The 12500-nt window shown below is 38.9% G+C and overlaps 1 protein-coding gene across 1 annotated transcript in view; it reads right to left on the bottom strand.

The window, feature by feature from the left end:
- Positions 1–12500, bottom strand: part of LOC110059633 (bifunctional purine biosynthesis protein ATIC-like) — a 199426-nt gene that overhangs the window by 36770 nt on the left and 150156 nt on the right. The gene's annotated exons all lie outside the window — the stretch shown is intronic.

The raw sequence follows: 12500 nt of genomic DNA, 5'->3' as shown, positions 1-12500 counted from the left end.
CCCCCATTTTGACCTTCTCTGGATCCAGCACTGCATAAAGTGTCTGATGAGTAATGTATCGATCAAGTAGAAACATCAACACCTTCACCGGGCATACCTGGAGCATTTGACTCGTTTATGTATCTAGGGGCGCGGGAATTTGATAACGTTGCTCAAAATCTGGTTGGGGAATTCAGCAATGTATGGGGCTGGTGGGTGTGAATTTGAGCGAAATTTCAGCATCTCGGTACACGGATCAAACTCATGGCAGAGATCGCCGAGATCGAGACGCAAGAGGATCGAGACGAAAAATCATGTTCGTTAGTGACATTGTCGCTGGAGTGAAAGGGCCCCCAAAAGCCGTGCGCTGTCAGAGTATGTTAAAAATCGCATTTCCAAATGTCGTAAATTCTAGTTCAAAAAGCGTATGTTTTTAAGTATGTTCGAGGAAAAGGGCCATTTGATCGCCTTATATGATCCTAAGATGGGGCTTTTGAGAACATTTTTGGACGGGGGATTGGGATTGCCCCGCCCGAAAATTCAAATGTAAAATGCCCGCGGGGAAATGTTGAAGTTTTAAATTGACCGGTACATAATGTCATGTCTTCACTATAATTTGACATCAAGAAGCCGAGACTGATAATTTACAAAGGCATTCGGTTTTGGAAATGCGTCATTTCGCGGAACAATCATCACGAAAAGGAACAACAAAATATAAATATGTTATCTCACTACTGGAATAACTCACGCTTCGTAAAAAAAAATACCAAAAACCAGCAAAAGATATTACACTTACGCGATCCGACAGCAGTAATAGTTTTGCCAAAAAGAATACATATTTCGTCGGCCATTTGGAAGTTTATGACGTGTTTACCCGCCAAACTTGTAACTTTCCCAGTATGCCCGGGGTGTTGGCATGTCCTTGGCGCTCGCCAGAATCTTCCAAGCGAGTGTCTGTGCCTCGGGCAGATGGTAATGCATGTGATTTGTGTCGCCGACATCCCACGAATACCCGCTCTCACCATGATCAGCTCGGCTTCAGTAACATCGCCACATTTCGATAAATGACAACTCAACAAATGCGCAGAAATGTCCGCGTTGCACTCCGACAGAACAACATGGTTTTCCTTGTCCCTCGAGGATCCACAAGGAGTCTGAAGTATTTCGTGAAGTGAACAATTACTTTGTTTAGCCGACGTTTTATGCAATTAAGACGAATGAATTGCGGAGAAGATTTTATATGTAATTGAATTAGCGTAAAATTAAAGTGCGAATCTTTTATACGCAGTAACATTTTTTTCAACACTGACATTCTGAATTTTGAAACAAATTTTTTTCTGATTGTACCAGCAGCGAAAATAAACTCATGCAAAACCTTTGGAACTAAATTAACTTCAGCAGCAGAAATTGTTGTGTACTACGAAATTTCTCGAGAAGAGGTAGATTTAGCCAAAGAGCCAAGCTGGCTCGTCGGTTTAATTCAATTAAAGTGAAACGAACAAGTGAAGCCTTGAAAGCAAACTTTGCGCTACCGCATCGTGAGAAATGAAAAGAGCTCACTAACGGTAAAGAAAGCTTTTCCAAGGAGACTGAGACAGTTTTTTCCCTCGGGTAAGAAACAAGTTTTTGCCTTTAAAAATATGTAAAAGAAATCAGTTTAAGCATTTGGTCGTCTCATCGTAACAAAAACTCACCCGGCTACAGTACATGTAATTTGCATATGGATGGGAAAAAAATATTCATCGTTTTTACTGTTTCAAATACCAAATGAAGGTAGATTTTTCCCGAAACAACGGCTAAACCGCGGATAATCTGATTTTAAATCTATAATTTGACCAGTAGTGATGATTATTTCATTTCCAAGCGTTTACGGTTCATGTTTTTTGGTTACAGGCGGGACCGCCGTTATCTTTGTTTACCATGAAAATGGCGAATATTTGGCAAAATCGTGGAGCTCCGTAAAGCGCGCAATGCAGAGTGCCCACAAATTTTATTCCATAAGTTTTACATTGATGTTAGTACTTTTGAGTTATCATAGATTCGTTTCTAGATAAGGTCCCACATTTGAGAAAATAGCTTTTAACTTTAGGTATGTCACGCTCCACGCATTCCGGAGTTTGGTAGGAGGCATTTTAAAAAATTCGTAACTCTGGCAAACTTTGACAGAATAAAATTGTTAAACCGTTAAAATATCAAGGAAAGATGAAACTTTTGTATGTAAAATATTTAGCTTGTTAGATTGAAAAACTTTGTTTTGGGAGCGTCCGACGTTTAGAGCAAAATTTCAGAGTCTGCCAAGGCAAATTAGCCAGTTTCGAAGTCACTTTGAAAACCGTCTCGTAAAAAATGAAAAAAATCGAATTGATTCAAATAAATGCGATATTTGTACATTGGATATAATGATTGACTTTCGCTGAAAAAATAAAGCCAATCGGTGAAGGTCCGAAATTTGCCTTATCCGTTCTTACGCGGACAGCCTCTTAACAGAGGCAATTCTATTCCAGTGAACCTTCTACAAGGGATAATTAAAAATCTCTCTGTTAAACTATTATTAAAATAGTGTTAACTTGTGAGCATTGTTACAATATTGTTGCATGCAAATGATAAAGCCAATCTAACGACTAGATTTTCTGCAAACAAACAAAACCGATTTTAACCCATTGACGCCTGTGCCTCCCGTAACCGCCCGTGCGAAAAACTCCTCCATTTCCCTGTGCCGCCAATAACCGCCCGAAAAAAAGGACATGGGGACAATTGCTTTTCCTACCCTCACTGAAGATTTTTTGGTTCTCCTATTGTTCTATTGTTCTTGAGGGCAAATAAACCAATCAGAATGGACTTTCAGAGCATATTTTCAGAGGACTTAAGGGGTCCTAGAAATATGGTTTTTCTTCTTAAAATCGCGCGCTCGAAAAGTGCAGCTAATCATGGCGCGTTGCGGGCCAAATCTAAAAAACTTCCAAGGTCTTGTTTTCATTCCTAACACGGATAAATTACTGCTTTGGGCTTTAAAATAGAAAGGAAAAATACAAATCAATAATCAGGTGGCCTCAGAATGGAGGATCAAGGAGTACAGAGTCCTCAAAACTTTCTGGTGAAGAAGTTTTTCTTCCTACAACCGCCGAGAAAACATGACGATCGGAGCGCTTTTAAGTAAGTTTCGACGACAGATCGCAGGTTTAAAGCGGCTTTTCCGACTTCAGAAACAAAAATGGTAATGTACATTATTACTTCGAAGTTGAATTCAACTATTGGAACGATTGGTAAAGCCACGGGCGTTAAAATGACTGCAAAAGCGGTCGGCAAAAACTCAAGCTTTCGCGTTAGCGTGTAGAATAATTTGAACATGCGGTCATGCAGCGAGGCACCTCTGCGAAATTTTGAACAACTTTTTGCTTTTAAATAGGTTTCTTCGTCTCAGCTTGAATGAAAATTTATTGTTATTGAATTTCCTTTCGCATTTCTTTCATTTGGTTCCTTGTATTTGGGAATTTTAGGTTTTAAAAGTGAACAGTAACTTGCACGCTGGATTTCTGCATATTTAATTTACGGCGACCTCCAGGCGCTTTGTTTATGTAGTTTATTTGCTTCGTTCAAATATTTTTTGGAGTTGCTTATTCAGCTACTACAGAACCGCTGAGAAAAGAACTAAATGGCCACTGATTTAACACAGTTGAAATACGACTGATCTCAAAATAATTCGTTCGTTTTTGTCGTCTTTTTGATTTACGACTTTCATCTTTCTTTCGCAACGCCGTAATATTTTCGTTGCGCGGCGAAGAAATTACTTGATTTCTTGTTTACAGATTGATTTTTACATGAAATCTTCGCTTTTATTTTTCGTTTTTTTCTCAAATGTTAGCCGTTATAGTACAAGAAATTCAATTCTGTTGTATTTGGTTTCGTTTTTGTCCTCCACAGACAATAGTTAACTCATTTTCGCAAAGTCAATTTTCTCAGCTTCTGTGGGACATTTTGTCGCGCGGTAAAGAAATAATATAATTTTTTGTTTTCTCATCAGTTTTACACATTAGGTTGAGTTCTTTTTGCTAATATTTTTTAATATTTTGACCCTTCATTTATTCAACTTTAAATAAACGATGTCTTGAAACCTGATCTTGTGTCTGTGGTTACTGCGCATATGGTTAACTTTTTGTGCTTTCGCTCGCTCAGAAATATTCCAAAAAACGCCAGGGAATTAGGGGTGGGTCGCGGGAAATTTCATTCAGGCGTCAATGGGTTAAAGGCCTATTTATATTTATTCATGTTGCCATGACAATGGCACATACGTCAGCTTAGCTATCAACAATCCGAAGTTTGGGTTGTTAACTTGCGTGCTGCCATTTTTGGCGACCAAAGGATCAAAGGTTTCAGAGAAAAAGGAGAATGAAACACAGGAATCAAAACTGTGTCCGGCCAGCTTAGGTAAGACAAAGACTTTAGACTTAAGACCACGCTTGAATGTACAAACATTTATAACGTCTTTTACTCTCTGATTTATAAGGCAGGTAATTTACAAGCTTTTCGAGTGCTCTCCCAACATCCCACATGGTTTATTGCGTCGGTAAACCCTTAGAAAGAGTGGTGTATTGCTTAAATAGAAACACGATTTTAAACCAATCAGATTTTGGATGGCAATGCGGCAACATTTTAGCACATTTGATGTTGAATACTCCAACCTGACTGAGATAGTTAAGGTCTTACAGCAATATTGTGATGGTCTTCCCAGTCAGGAAGACCATCAAAGTTCTCTAAAACAGAGAAAGCTTTCAGTGAATAGTAAAAACAGAGCAGGGACAATAAAACAACCAGCAGACAAATTCAGGTGAAACTAGTCAGGAGGGGTTCCATTGTCAAATCATGATGTACAGTTTGCAGATCCCGATCCTGGAGGCGGAAGGCTGAACTGCACGGGAAATTCAGTACTGGCAGATGAAAAAATTTGTCAACAAAAGTTAACAGATTGCGTAAACTCAGCACAATTGGGAAAGTGGTGATATTTTCCATAACATGGTTTCTAATGAGAAGTGCTAGATCTTGTTCACACAGCACTGCTGCACTAGTCAACAGAAGATCCACAAGAATCTGAAAAGGAAGCCTAGTCTGGATTTGGATCAGTAGGCATTGTACAAAACAAACAACATTTTTATCTTTATGATATCATCGATGCCAGCATTAACCTCAACATCCTCAAGTCAGACCCGATCCTCATTATAAATCAGAAACTTCTTGAAAAGAGCAGTAACATAACTGCATTTCCACGAATGAGGAAAGCGTCCACTCTCAAAGGGGGAGGTTTATGATATAACAGAGAGAGAGAGAGAGAGAGAGAGCTAGATGAAAAGGCACGTTGGTAACCTTTTTGTGGCACATTGGTAGCCAAAGTGGCACATTGGTAACTCAGTATGGAACACGTGTAACCCAGTGTGGCACATTGGTAACTCAAAGTGGCACATTGGTAACTCAAAGTGGCACATTGGTAACTCAAAGTGGCACATTGGTAACTCAAAGTGGCACATTGGTAACCGATGTGGCACATTGGTAACCGATGTGACTACATTGCTAAAATTAGAACTTATTGAAGTGTTGGCAGGATCACTCATTTCTTACAAGTTCTCCAGTCAATGAATAACTGATTGTTATTGATTAACAGAGGTGAAACTGAAATCAAGTAATTTGTCATAAAATATCATTATGCATGGCACTGAGTAAGCTTGCGGAAAAAGCAGTAGAAATGACGTTATTGTCAGTATGGCACACGCTACCACAAGGAACCGTGAGCGAGTGGTTTCATTGCAAAGTTTTGGATATTTTATGGTGTCATTTCTATGGTCTAGGAGAGTGTTGACCATGGAATATGTGGTTTATTTGCTTTTTATAATAACAACGAACATTTCACCAATGTGTTAGTGTCGAAATCAGTGCAAAATTGCGAGTGTGCACGCGGCAGCACATAGATAACTTTTCTGCTTGAGGCCAATGTTTACGTGGGAAATTTTGCCCAGGTGTCTTAATTGATTTTTCACAACTTGCAACCTTGTGACAGTTGTGACAGTTTGTTAAGTCACCTCCAAAGGTTGTCTTGCGTTGTACTACTGGTTATGTCATTTTTATCGTCTATACTCTCGTTGACCATAGCTCTCGACTAATGAGGGCGCGTGGTTTGTCATAGTTATCACTACTGCAGCAAGTGAACCTGAAGCGAACGAACGAGGTAGCAGATCTAATTGATGTATATAGGGGAAATTAAACACTTCTTGTGCAAAACGCAAAGAACTGTTGTCGGCGGTAAGATCGAAGACGAAAGGAGTTGTGGTTATGCCCAAATGGAAAATTAACATGCGCTATTTTCCATGTGCTCTCTCGCGATGAAGGAAAAGCCAAAGAGGAGAAAAACAACAGCTCAACCAACCCTAAAGGCCACCTTTCTATAACGTACACCTCACTATAACCAGGAGATATTTCCTTAAGTATCATTTTAAATTTTGTAACCGTTTTTTCCATGTCTACTTAGCTTCAGTGTAGCCCCTGAAGGAGATTAGTCCTGTCTAACCGAAATATTGGGCATTAAATTTACCCTTTTCAGCCGTCCGGTCAGCCTTTCAATTGGTTTTATGCTTTAGAATTTCTCGTACTAACCGTAAACCGACCCATTAAATTTTACTCTTATTGAAACCCACACCTCGAACGACCGCCTTTGTAGAACGGCTAGAGTGGCCGTTGTAGAGAGGTTCATCTGTATAAACTCAAAATGCACTCGTAAAAATTCACATGCCTACAAAATTGCCTTGCACGTCTATTAATTAGGCTGAAGAAATTTCTTCTAACCGGACAAGGGATTTGAATCGACGGGTCCTTTTCACCTTCAACACCTACTCATGTTGGTACAACTCATCGCAGAGAACGACCCCACCCATTGCAGGGTTGTTTAATTTGCAGCGTTTAATAACTCTTTTAATTGAACTGTTTAAAGTCTAATTTTATCATGAAGGTGCCTCCAATGACAACGGATGTGTTATTTTCCTGAATTATATTTTTGGAATACCAACGCTAAGAGTCAAATAATTATAACTCTGTTGCATGCATGAGTGAAACTGAAGGAAACGCCCTGTTTGTTTGTGGCGTCATTTCACTATAACTATCAGGATTATGGCTCCTGATTCGGTACAATTTTAGTCTCAGTGAGAGTTTCAGGACAATTTAACAATTTTAAATGTAATTTATTTAATCATTGGAAAATCTTAACAACATAAAAGGAACTATTGAAATTAGGGAAAACTAAAGCTTGAAAGACTGATGCATCAATTGCTTACACAGAGCTCTTAACCTTAATTAGTTTTGAAGAGTGTTCTATGTTGTACTGTTATCAGCCACACTGTAGCAACAGGAACGGTGAACGTCTATGAGATATACACGCGAGCCTTCGCACTTTGATTAAGTGTTGCTGAACTCACGGTATGGCTAAAAGAACATAACATGAATTTTGAAGAGTACAATACCTTGTTTATCATTTCTTTTCATGTTATGCTCCAAAACTTCATTTTTAATTATACATTGATTAATAAAAAAACGTATGGCACAATGTCTTTGTCTTTCCTGATTTTATCAATTTTTATCTTCTTAAGCCAGTCTCATTTATGCTTAATGTAACTGACTAACTTATAACTCATGCCCTATACTTTTAAATATCACAGTTGTGAATCCAAAGGGAGTACTCCTTATGATCAACTACGTATGAAGCCGCGCTACCTTTTTCAAGCCAGGCGTATAGAAAAAAAGTGGAGAATTCGCGACTTCTGGCACAGACAAGGGCTCTGACACAACAAAATCGTAGCAAAAACTGCCATATTTAAATTGAACGAGCACATATGTATAACTCCCCAAGGCCCGAACACAGCGAAACTTTTTGCGCAACATTATTTGTTCGCAGCAAGTTGCAGCGTGTCTAACTTTACAATGTTTTGCGCAATGGTGCAGAGAACATGTATGTCATGCACTCGAATTTTAAGACAATACTAAGACTCGGTAACTCTTCCTGTGCCATTGTGATTATTCACTCTCCATGCAGTAACAACCATCGAGTTGAGGGCTTTTGTTTCTCTATGAAAATTACGCTATGATGCGTGCCCTTATATACATTTAGCAGAAACGGTTTTGTTATGTAACAATAGCTCATAAATCCGATCAAGCAAATTGTCGTATCTCGCATATCCAGGATCTATTTTGTTCTAAACTCCATCATCCTGGTAGAATTTCTGTAAGTCGCGTTTGTGTTGGTTTTCTTTTTATTAGCCTAGCTTCCTTTTATTTGCTATTGTTGTACTCATTTTATATTTGGTTGTTACTTTATTCCTAGTTAAACTCGTATTCTTGCAATCATAAATCAAATCCAACGATGTTTGAGGCAGTGAGCCAGCTTGACTCCTACTCTATGACCATGACTATGAGGGAAACAAGTCTATTAGCTTTTAGCTATTCAGTATTACCCTCACTAAATAAAGTGTTTACTTACTTACTACTATGGCAACCTGACAGTAACACTATCCTTTTAAAAAATAGAATTTGTAGGACTGATACGTCAGTTGCTAGCAGATCACCTCAACTATATAGGTCTCTAGTGTGCATTACACAAAGTTCTTTTAATTTTAAAAACTTTGTTTTCTAGTGTTTTCCATGATGGATCATCAGCCACACTATGGCAACAGGAATGATAAACTGAAATAAGATAAAAAGGCGAGCCTTAACAACCTCGATTAACTGTAACTGAAGTCACGGGATAGTTAAGACAACAAAACATTGATATTTTTCAGAAACCATCTTTAAGGTGGCTCCATAGGGTAATCATTTATCACGTTGCGTGCGCTATGTTATGCTTTGAAATGCTGTATTTACATTCGTTTTTACACCCAGTCCTTTCAAACTTATTAAATGCAATAAGCAGTGATGATATGTTAAAATCTCTGTTAAAATCTTGGCCTTCAATGTTGAATTATAAATGCCCAAACAAATGCGTTGTTTACTGTTTTCATGGCGTTATTTGTGATTTTCTTAAATTTCCTTCGGTGAAATTTTCCAAAATTTTTACGGTACATTGAATACTGCGGGATACTAATTTTAAACACGAAAAAAAGTAGGGTTTGTACTGGCAGTTTTTTTAGATTTTTGCAAATTTATGTCTTTTACCGCTGCAGGAAAACTGGTCGGATAGATTTCGATGAAAAATGAGCTCCAACTAAAGTAAAATATTTATTACCAGTCTACCAAATTTTACGAAATTTCACCGTACGTAACGCGAGAAAATTCACTGTCAGGTTTGCTGTTTATGCTCATGTTGACGTCATAAAATATCGAAAAATACTGACGTTCTCCTTTGCGCGCGCAGATTACTTGAGCTTTCGTCCTGCGCGCTTGCGATCGTAAAACTGTAGGGAGCCACCTTAAGTTGTCAGCAAACAAGCATTGATTGCACACGCAAGCTTTTAGCAGGAATAGGCTTGAAATGAAGGAGTGGTGATGTAGATGGCCTGGACCGGGTCTCAATGGTATTTTAAGAAAAGAAGATACTTTCACCAGATAAATCTAACAGGTTGAGCAAAATTAATTATACACATGTGAAAGCAACCAAAAGCAAAAGCCAAAGAGGAAAAAAAAAAAAAACTACAGCGCAAACACCCCTAACGGCCATGCCACCTCTCTATAGCGCCCACCTCACTAAAACGAACAGGAATTTTCGTTACCATCGTAAAACGACCCATAATTTTCCCTCTTATTGAAACCTGCCTCCAATGGCTAACTCATACAACAGCTAGAGTGGCCGTTGTAGAGAGATTTAACTGTAGAAACTCAAATGCATTTGTAAAATTCATATTTCTACAAAATGCCTTGCACTTGTAGTCAATTTTAATTAGGTTGAAGGGATTTCTTCTAACCAGACAAGGCCTTTGAATCGACGGGTCCTTTTCACCTTGAACACCTCCTTGGGTTACTTGTTGCTGGTCAGACTTTAGACAAGCCACAACTACTCGCAGAGAAATCCCCAACAACAACAACAACAACAACAAGACACTTGATTAACCCACACCTAACGCAGGGTTGTTTAATTTTCAGGGTTAAATAACTCTTTTAATTCACATTTCTACAAAACTGCCTCGCACGTCTAATCATTTTAATTAGGCTCAAGGAATTTCCTCTAGCCGGACAAGGGATTTGAATCGACGGGTCCTTTTCACCTTGAACATCTACTCATGTTGGTACAACTCATCGTAGAGAACGACCCCACCCACTGCAGGGTTGTTTAATTTGCAGGGTTTAATAACTCCTGTAATTAAACTACTCGAAGTTTATTTTTATCATGAAGCCATCTCCAGTAAAAACGGATGCGTTATTTTCCTGAACCGTGTCTTTGGAATACCAACGCTTAGACTCAAATAATTGTAACACTGCTGCTTGCACGAGTGAAACTTAAGGAAACGCCCGTTTGTTTTTGACGTCATTTTACTACAACTACTAGGATTCGTCACAATTTTAGTTCCAGTGAGAGTTTTAGGACAATTTTACAATTTGAAGAGACCCAGAAACCAGAGAGGAATACCGTATTCTGTGTTAGAATCTTAAGACCACAATTGTTTGCTAATGCAAGGTTTTGACATTCAGCGCTAGAAATGCCGATTTTTAGGAGGTAAAAACTAAAGTCTACGTTCCAACCTAGTCGCATACCAGGCCAGTGCTTGTCTCCGGTTTCCGTTTACCTGCGATCATACCCTCCTCCCTGCGATTGACTTTTTTTTGCCCCCCCCCCCCCCCCGCCCTTGGTTGGGATGCTAGTCCATCGCAGGGTTACCCCCGAACATTTATTAGTCACTCAGTACCAGTTTATTACCCAGTGGTCAATGGTCACCATTATTTTCGATCCATAAAGCTTTCAGTGTTAGCGTGCCGACTCTAGCCGCAGCTTTCAAACCAAAACAATCCTGATGCTATTGATAACTAAGACTGTTGCACTGTTGCTTCCATTAAAGACCCATTAAAGATTTGTGCGACTTGTTTTGTAATGCTGCTGGCAGATGTGTTACCGGCGATAGGCAATGTCGCTATAAATTTTGTTAATGTGTCACCTGAATTATAACCAAATCTAATAACTGCTTTTCAAAATAGTTTAAGTAGCACTTAGCAACTCGCACGATCCCGCTTTTGTACCGTTATCCCACAAGATGTAGGAAGCGTTGCCTTATATGTGCACTGTTTCACGGAGAATGCAATAACAAACCTGGCATAACTGGCTCTAGCATCAAGAGCTTAAACGCCACTTCTTCCCAATTACCATTACAAAGAGATTTGATATTGATTAATATTTACGCCAAAAATTATTTAATTCTGAATTGTTTGAATAGGTATCTCCCTGTGCTGGAATTCTAGCAGAGTTTAACGAGTTGTGGCACTATTGTAACCCGCCTTGCGGCTAAATGGGATCTGATAAAACAACCGTTAAAATAAAAACCTTTAAAGCTAGAGGAGTAAAACTTGGCCAAAACAATGCTAGATGATTGGTTTATTATGTGCTCTATTTTGGTAGTCATAGCTTAAATTACAAGGACGTACGCAATTTCGCAAGTTGATAATTGCATTTTAGGCCTAAAACTGAAACGCCAAACTTTAACGTCGGACAAATTTCGTACGAATTTACTCGATCTTTTCGGAAGCTCAGTAAAATGGCATTTAAAAGTTCAAGGGTAAGTGAGTGAACCTACCAGCGTTTGTTTGACATCCATCTATCTATTGATCGCCGATAAAATGAGAGTTTACCCTTTTAAATTTGCTCTTACCCCCGAAGTGTGCCACAAAGGTTACATTTTGGTCTTTAAAATGCTATAAATTCACGAGAAAGTTATTGATTAGGCCAGTTTTCGCAAGGACCGTTAAAAAGGCTTCAAATGACTGATCTATAGCTTTTTTTCCGATAAAAGCAAGTCACTGACTTTTCTCTTTAAACAGAGATAAAAGGTGACAAATGTGCCACACTTTACGTCTAGAGAGAGAGAGAGAGAGAGAGAGAGAGAGAGAGAGAGAGAGAGAGAGAGAAGAGAGAAGAGAGGAAGTACATTTGCTGAATCTTTGAGCAGGTGAGCACTTATAGTAGCGAGCCCTATGGGTTTGCTGGTCTTCAATAGATCTAGTTCCTTTGAATGAACGCTGACGTTACAGGCTGGAGAGAGAATGTAGACTTGCACACAGTGCAATCAATCGGCACAACACGAAAGGCTTTTGCAAGTTTCTTGACAATGTTTAAAAGGTAATTGTTAAAAGTTTCTGCGGTACCGTTTGAAATTTTCCATGAGTCAGAATTGCAACTATGTCACTGCAACCAGTTAAAATAAATAAATATCTTAATTGACCACTCCCACAATGGGGCTTTTCAGGGCCAATGAAACCAAATGATGAAACAAATAATGCAAATGAACATAACATGGTTAAAAATCCCAACTAGCGGGAGGCAGCTCAGTTGGCCATTTACAAGCATGACC

Source organism: Orbicella faveolata, unplaced genomic scaffold (assembly GCF_042242905.1).
Source record: "Orbicella faveolata isolate gen_17 unplaced genomic scaffold, um_ofav_v1 contig_13, whole genome shotgun sequence".
NCBI classification, from domain to species: Eukaryota; Metazoa; Cnidaria; class Anthozoa; order Scleractinia; family Merulinidae; genus Orbicella; species Orbicella faveolata.
Note: the sequence above shows the minus strand (reverse complement) of the source record. Positions and strands in the feature narration are given on the sequence as shown.